The sequence below is a fragment of the Panicum hallii genome, unplaced genomic scaffold (genome assembly GCF_002211085.1).
Source record: "Panicum hallii strain FIL2 unplaced genomic scaffold, PHallii_v3.1 scaffold_59, whole genome shotgun sequence".
Classification (NCBI taxonomy): Eukaryota; Viridiplantae; Streptophyta; class Magnoliopsida; order Poales; family Poaceae; genus Panicum; species Panicum hallii.
Genome location: NW_020356200.1, coordinates 16,883 through 25,323, shown reverse-complemented (window position 1 = coordinate 25,323; position 8,441 = coordinate 16,883).

Below are 8,441 nucleotides of genomic sequence, written 5' to 3'. Positions count from 1 at the left end.
CCCCAACCCACCGGCCTCGCCTCACCGCTGCCCCGAGCACCCTTTGCTCCAGCCCCGCCGGTGATCCACGCCGCCGCCGTTGCCCTTCCTTTCCCCTCTGCTACCGGCGACGCCGATGAGCCATCCGTAACCCGGCCGTAGGACCCCCATCCCTCTCCGGCCGCCGTGCCGTCTTTTCTTGCAGGAGCCCGACGCGCCGCCATTTCCCCGCTACCGCCATCGCCTCACCGCCGCCGCGTCGTGCCGCGGGCCCGGGATGCCGGCGCCCCGCGCACGGCACGACCACGCCGCGGCCCTGGGAAACCAGGACTTGCGCGCGTGCGTGCACCGGGCCCAGACCGCACCCAGCCTTGCCTCGCCACGCCTGCGCCACGGCCTCACCGTGTGCGTCCACCCCCGCGAGGCGATCGTGACGTCGCGTTCGTGTCGCGGCCATGCCGTTGAGGCATTCCCCCGAGCACCCTTCGGGCGCCCAAAGCCGCGCGCGCACCACGGCGCTCACACGCACACGTACACGCCCATCTACCGCACCGGATCCAACCCGCCGCACCAGATCCCGTGGGGACTGACCAGTGGGACCGAGCCGTAAGAGAGAAGGGAGGAGGACAAAGGCGGGAGCAGCCAGCATGGAGAAGGAGAAGAAGAAGAGGAGGCCGCCGGCCCGCGAGGAGGAGAAGGGAGAAGGCCCAGCCCGCGGAAAGAGGAGAGAAGCTGGCCTGCAAAGGAATCAAGCCGAACCGTTCTACGCGCCCAGCTAGCCCACCTGCCCGAGCCGGCCTGCTGAGCCGCAGGCCAAGCTGAACCGCGAGCCGAGCCGAGACTTTTTGGGCCAACCGAGCCAGCCCAACCCCCTTTTCGAGCCCATTGAAAACCGGACCATTTTCTTTTTATTTTACCCAGCCTGACCTGTGGGGTCCGTCTGTCAACCTCGGGGTGAGGCTGGCCGGAGGGGCCCGTTGACCGCAGACCCCACCTTGACCGTTGACCGTTGACCGGTCAACGTTGACCGGTCAACGCTAACGTCCGCAGGGCCCACTGCTGACGTCAGCATACCCGGACCCCCCTTATGACGTCATGCTGATGTCAGCATGCCACGTGGCACGCCCTGGTGCTGCCACGTGTCACTGTTTGGTGATTTTCTTTTCCAAAATTCTTTTATTAATTCCAGAAATAGATTTTCCCTTAGAAAATTCATAATAAATCAACCGGACCTCCGAAAATTATGAAACCAGTTCCATAATTCTTCTAAAATCATGAACCACCTGTTAGAGTAGGTTTTGTGGTGATTTGGATCTTATTTGCAGAGTTTTGTGCATATTTGCACTTTAGTCCCTACTCTTACTCGTATTTACGAATAGGACCCGACCGCGAGGAGTTGACCGACGACCAGGACTACCCGAAGGCTCAGGAGGACTTCGAAGAGACGCCAGGTTCACGCCCGTCTACGATTTAAATTCCTATTAGGCATTTGCTTGTAGATATGCTAGCGCTATATGTGTACTTATATCGAGATGAACCTGCATGGCCTATTTCATATATCTTGCTCCATGCCAACCTATCTTACTCGCTTATTATATGAAATGCCTTGTAAATCCTTAAATGTGTATGTGTGGGAAATGGATGGATAGTCTTGGCGTGTGTGAAGTGGTTCTCTTTAGGAGTTGGTGACTAGGGTTTAGCCGGGAGTGGGCAAACTAACTCGATCTTGGATCGAGGGCTTGCGGTGTGTATCTTGGCACACCCTACGGAGTACCTGTGGCGGGTACCGCTTGGTTACGTTTTTGAGGTGTTTGAGGCACCCGTTAAGGGTGCAGTCGCGGACCACCGTGGTGGATACGCTTTGACGAAGATGCCCGCTTCGGCAGTTAAGGACCGGGTGAGAGTAACCATGATTTGTGGGAATTTGTTATGCGTGCACACCACTTACCCATTATGAGGGTGGGCCCGGTCCGGAGTTAGCAAGCGCGGTACCAAGCCGGTAGGAGGATCGAGTATCGGTGCAGGGGAAGGGGGTGCTGACCTCACGTTCCCCGAGACGCATGGGAGGCTTCACAGTCCTGGGGCGACCTCTCGCGGGAGGATGCGCCCACGACCCGGGAAAGCCGGATGGTGCCGTGGCTCCTATTTCCGTTTCAGTAGACCGGTGTTTCGTATATTAGTCGGCTGATCTCCGGCTAGTGTCGATTCGAATGGGTCCAGGTGTACAACCCTTGCAGGGTGAAAACTATACGTATAGCCGCGTCGTCGGTTATGGACATCCCTACTCCTCTGTTGCTCTTATTAGTTAGTGTTACTTATGACTTCTACCTCCCTCTAGAATATTATCCTGCCAGGGGGCAGTTGAGATGCGAGGAGAGGGAGTCCTCGCATCTGTGGTAGAACCAACCTGAATTATACCGGTTCAAGTACGCAAGTCCACTCCAGAGGGCTCCAACGTACTTCAAACGGTATAATCCCTTGGCCTGTCGGGTAACGTCCTGATAAACCACCAATACAGGATCGAATAAGGTTACCTCACACGAAGGTGAGTCCAGAGATACAGTCACCATCATATTTTACACCATAAGGAATTACATACAAGAGTTTCTAAAAGCAGTACAAAGTTTCAAACTTAGATAACACACTACAAACTGTTAAAGCTATAGTTTCTGGTAGGGGAAAAGATACGCGATGATTTACAACACGTCGTCAAGGTGGATGTCATGCTAAGCCCGGGCACGACATCACTCGGTATCTTCAATGTTGGCCGGGGACGGATCTCACTCCGCGGACCAACCTTCCGGAAGAGCACAGGACCAAGACAGGGAAAGAGTAGGGGCTTCAGAGACTTTACCTGAAAAACAAGTCACTAGCGAGACTGAGTATACTAATACTCAGCAAGGCTTACCCGGGATTGGGTATACTTTAGCCCGTAACTAGACTCATGAAGGCATTGTAGAGGCTTTGGGTTTATTTTCAGCTGAAAAGCAACAGAGAGTATAACTTACCTTCAAGTTTTAGCTTTCAGATTCTAGTTTGATTAGCCATTCTAGGTAAGCACCTATACTAAATAAGCAAGATAGAGATTATCATCCATCAAGATTATCCCATCAACAATTCCACTTTTTACTCGATGTGGTAAAAGGGATAAGCAGTCTCAATCCTCGTGAGAGGCGGACGATTCGAATCGAATTTAACCTTGCAAGGTAAACCTAACACACACGCTTGGAATACCAACAGGGCGTTCCGAAGCAACCGTTTCCCTCATATTCCGGGTTATGGATTAGGGCCACCACAAGCGACTGCAGGACCGTACGCACATCACTCGTGCAGGACATACGTCTGTAGCGCGACTACAAAACCCGTATTCCTGTCTACCATGCAGAATGTACTCCCACACGTCGGTGCGTGTAAACATAAAATAAAAGTCGAGTGGTGGAGACAAGTCCATTTGCCGGGCCACTCGGGTACTAGGCTTACCGCTTACCATATTTCGCAGTATGTGGCTAGTACTTTCAAACGCTTAGCCACCACTACCACATGCTGCGACCTTATCCACTTTTAACAAAACAGACAGGATAAACCTTCAGGTCACGATACAACACATGACCCTGTCCATCATCCTTATAGTGATTGCAGAATTGTAAACAAGCAACTCCTATATCGCGCGAGTGACAGGAAATCACCCGACTTTTATCGGTCCTATTTAACAGAGCATCTAAGCGATAAGGACTCGGGTACAATACATTGGATTCCTAAGATCTTATGCAACTAGGGTTTCATTTCAACACCTAGACGTAATGCAAGATATATAATATAATAATGGAATTGTAATAGATTGAAATACTGGGATATGCACCGGGGCTTGCCTTTACTGGTGGGACTGAAGTCAGTAAAGTTAAGATCTTCCGAACTTTGGTTCGGGGCTTGCGATATTCCTTGGTGACGTTTACTTGGCCTTCAGAAACATCCTCTGCAGACTTCTGGGAGATCTTGTAGGCACCGTTTGCAGAAGTAGTCGTATCTACATGCAATGCAACATTACATTCAAAGTGTGCACATAAAACTATCTTACTTCACAATAAAGTTGCAATCCAACACTCATTTAACATACCACTCACATAACAGCCAAAAAGATCTGAACTAAACTTAGACAGAGCTTTAGGGGAACAACTAACTAGAATCGGCTACTCGTTGAAGATTACAACAGAGCCGATTGGAAACAACAGAGGTTTAGTCGATTGAAAGGTGCATCGGGTTCCTAATTGATCGATGAAAGCATCGATTACTTTAGCAGAGGGGTGACCACAAAAAGCAGCTATATCTTAATTGAGATGTGCTTAAGTGTGATTCTAAGTAACTAGGTGTGGTTGCATCAGCTCGATTACGTCAGCACAATAATTGAGTGACGTACAGCCGATTGGAGTATGGTTGAGGATATATGACCGATAGATATAGATAGTCGATTGCTCAGCCGATAAATTGACTGATAGAAGGGTGTGGATAAGGATGGGAGAACTAAGGATTGATCGGCCGTGTTTGACCGACATGGAAAAGCAACCAAAATCGGCTTGGGTCGGCCGATGGCAAGAACCCTAAGGTTATGTGTATACCTTTGATACATCGATTATGTGCAGCCGATGTAGGTCAGAACAACAGAACTGTATCGGCAGTAGCCGATACTAGAAAGGTAACAATCGTATCACCTAACCAGCCGATGGTAGGAACACAATAAAAGAAATGCATCGGTTGACAGTTGTTACACAGAAACATCATAGACTTAAAGGAAACGGATGCTTAGCGACGGGACTGATAACCGACACTGAAGCATAGCTGCCGAGATGTATTAGCTGAGCAGCGGATACACATGAATTAACAGAGATTCTTATACGAAAAGGGCCTTAAGGAGATTGCAATCAAGACGAGAACAATGTCTTGATGGTAAGGATATGAGCATTCATGTAAAAAGGATTAACTAAACATCACACATCTCTATTTAAGACATACATGCTATGGCTTACTTTCCAGCTATAACACAAGCATACAATATAAGGCACAAATAAACATTTATTCCCTAACATTTGACCTAGACCAAACATCAAAGACTTTCACTCAAGATTACAACATAAAACTTGTAGGGTTTGACTTAGGATTTCAAACAAAACTGATTTTACCTTTTTATGAACTTCCCACGAAAATCTATAAAATGTAGAAGTTCGTCGATTTGAAATACAGAAAGCTTTAGAAAATTTACAAAGAACACCCTAGAACTTTCTAAAACATAGCAATCAAGTCCCTGGTCCGGGAAAACAGATAACAAGAAGTTAACGGCGATATTCCGGCAAAGGAATCGCCGGCTTTAAGAAGATTCAGTGAATCAGGGCAAACCTTGGGGTAGCCTTGATTATGAAGGAGAACACACAGAAAGTGAAGTCCCGTGGCGATAGGATCGGCGAAGAGAAAAGCTCGACGATGACGAGATTCCGTGGTTGACGAAGAAGCTTGCCGGGGATTGCAGTGGGTAGAGAATGGCCGAAGAAGTAGTCTCCGCGGTGACTTGTGGTCTTGCTCGGGGATTGACGAGGAAAAGGTACTGCTGGATGCCGTGAATTCATGGGAGAAGCCAATAGGGCCGGATTGGTTCACTATACCATCTCTTCTGCGAACCTCAGGGTTTTCCGGTTCACGGGCTGAGTCTTCTCTGCTCACGCATATGCACTGCAGAAACACATCCGGTATGCTTGTGCAGTCACTTGCAGGGCCGCCGTACCTGGCTGCAGCTCCTGTGCGTCACTCTCGCTTGCACAAGGTGTAGCTCTGCCTCCTTTTCTGCTAGCTGCGACGCCATCCAAATTGGCCTACCACTGCCACGGGCAGAATGCTTCTGCTCCATACTTGCGGATGCGCTAGTCCAATTCAGTCCGGACCTCCGCCTTCGTTTAGCCGTGCCACACTCGCCCCTTTTGCCTCCGCGAGAACCGAAGCCCACTCACACCGGGGCTATCTCCATATCTTCCGTGAGCAGTCCGTAGTGCCGCTTGATCTCAGTCGCTGCTTTCCCTTTAACGGCCTCCGACGTCCTCCACGCGCGACTCTACTGCTCCCTGGGCGGGTCCGCCTGCAGCCGCCGCATTACAACTCCTCTCGCATCGCGCGCGACCTCCCTGCACATCGTCGCCCTGCACGCTGTGCAGCTGCACCTCCGCTTCCAGCTGCCGAACCTGTGTTCGCCCGGCCTTGCCGCATCACTTCCGCACTCGCACACGCGTGTTGGCGCCACCTGGGCCTACTCCTACCCCGGCCGAGCCACTCGCGCGTTCACACTCCTGCGCCGCCGTCTACCGCGCCTTCCCACGTTGCTGCTCCACCGTGCACGCACTGCTCCACCCGCGCACTACTGCTCGTTCCGGGCTGCTCCCTTCCGCCCGGGTCCCGCACCTGCCGCGCTCGCGCGCGTCCCGCACGCCGCTGCCTACTCATGCGCGTCTGCCGGTGCCGAACCTGCTCCAGCGTCTGCGCTCCAACGTGCACCATCAGCACTGCATCGCCTCCTCTAGCGCTCACTCGGGCCGTCGCTCCCACGCGCTCAGCTTCCTCGCGCGCTCGCCGGGCCCACTCCGTGCCTGCAGCCTGCCCGAGCGCCTGCTCCCGCGCACGCCGCACGCCAGCGCCTCCCGCGCGTTCCACCCTCCTGCGCACTGCTGCGCCCACCCGGACGGCGCCTAGCACGTCTGCGCCAAGCCGCGGCCGCCCTGCTCACGCATGCCTGAGCCTCTCCGCGCCCCACGCGCCGCCGGCCCGTGTCGCGGCTGGAGCCGCCCGCCGCTCGGGCCCCTGCGCCTACCGCACGCGCCTGCGCACTGCCGCGGCCCACCACCACCGCCTGCCGAGCCATGCGCCGCTCGGCCCCCCGCGCACTGCCGCACGGGCCGCGGCCACCCGCCACCACCGCAGCCGCGCCACGCAGCGCCCGGTGCCGCTCGGCCCCCGAGCCGCGCCTGCACGCCTCCGCTCGCCTAGCCACGTTGAGTCGCGTCGCGCTGCCTGGGCCCGCGTGGGGCCCGGCGTGCTGCGCCACCGCCTGGGGCAGGGGCGCCCCTGGGCGCCGCCAGCACCGCCTGCTGTTGCCTGTGTTGAAGAGAGGAAGGGGAAAAGCAGAAGAAGAACCTAGGAAGAGGTGCCGGCCAAGCAAGGAGGAAGAGAGGCGCTAGTGAAAAGATAAGGCAGAGAGAGAAAGGCAGCACAGAGAAGAAGAAGGAGGACTGGAATACCCCAAGGAATTATACGTAATTAAAGAAAACTGCAAGGGCCTGTCTGTAAAACAAAATTTCCCATTGATTTAAAATCCAAATAAAGAAATGCCCAAAACTAAAGTTGGAGAGTTTTAGGGCCCAAGTTCAAAAACTCAAAACTTATATTTTTACACGTGAATCTTTGAACAGAAGTTGGATTTGTATTGCTTTCGTCCTAAAGAGCGTAACTTATAAAACTCAGGACCTAAATGCAAGCATTTATGACACGTCATGATGACGGGATAGACTCGTCATAATGGTTGGATAGACATGTCATGATGACTTGCACTTTTTACTTTAGCCCTAAGTAAATTTTGAAAGTTACTTTTGTAAATCAAATACTTACACAAAAGGACTTGTACTTTTATAAAATTACATAAACACCCTTATTTTCACCACTTTACCCAAAATTTTTTACATATTTCAACACACGCATTTCCAATGCAACTTTTGAGTAAATATATATATTTTTACAAAACATAAGGTAAGAAAAACATATTTGCAAAACCACCCTTTACTTATTTCAAAATTACCTTAATCCAAATACATTTTACAAAAACAACCCTAGGTTTTTCTATAATTACAAAAATACCCTTTTTACTTGCACTTTAAATTTTTAAAAGCTTCTCATAACACACACGGGCTTTATACAAACAAACACATACTTCACACTAACAAAATATATACCTAATATTGCAAGTACACGAACCGTCACAGCATCGACTTGGTGGTTTTGGAAGGTGTGTGTGACCGGGAGTCCGGAATGCCGGAAGAGCCCGAGTCGGGAATGTAAGGGGATGTGTGTTCTTATATATATTATATTGCATGCATAGGGAAACCCCCTAGCTTTACCTCTTGAACTCTGTTACATCCGTAGTATAGACCACAAAAAGCTTGCATACCGATGGTGACGTGAACCTATCCCATTCCTTGGGGATAGCCTGGTACGATGCAGGATCCGATCCAGAATTCGACCCCAACGACGACGGATGGTACGACTGAGGCCCGAGCTACGCTCAAGTCGCCTGTGGAGGAGGTTCCCGATGATGAAGGACGGCCGAAGACCAAGCTACCGCTTTGCGCCTTCTGCTTGTTCGATCTAGCCGAGAGGCTTGTAATAAATTCCGTAATACAGATCCTTTGGATTAATGTAATAATTAAACCCGTGTT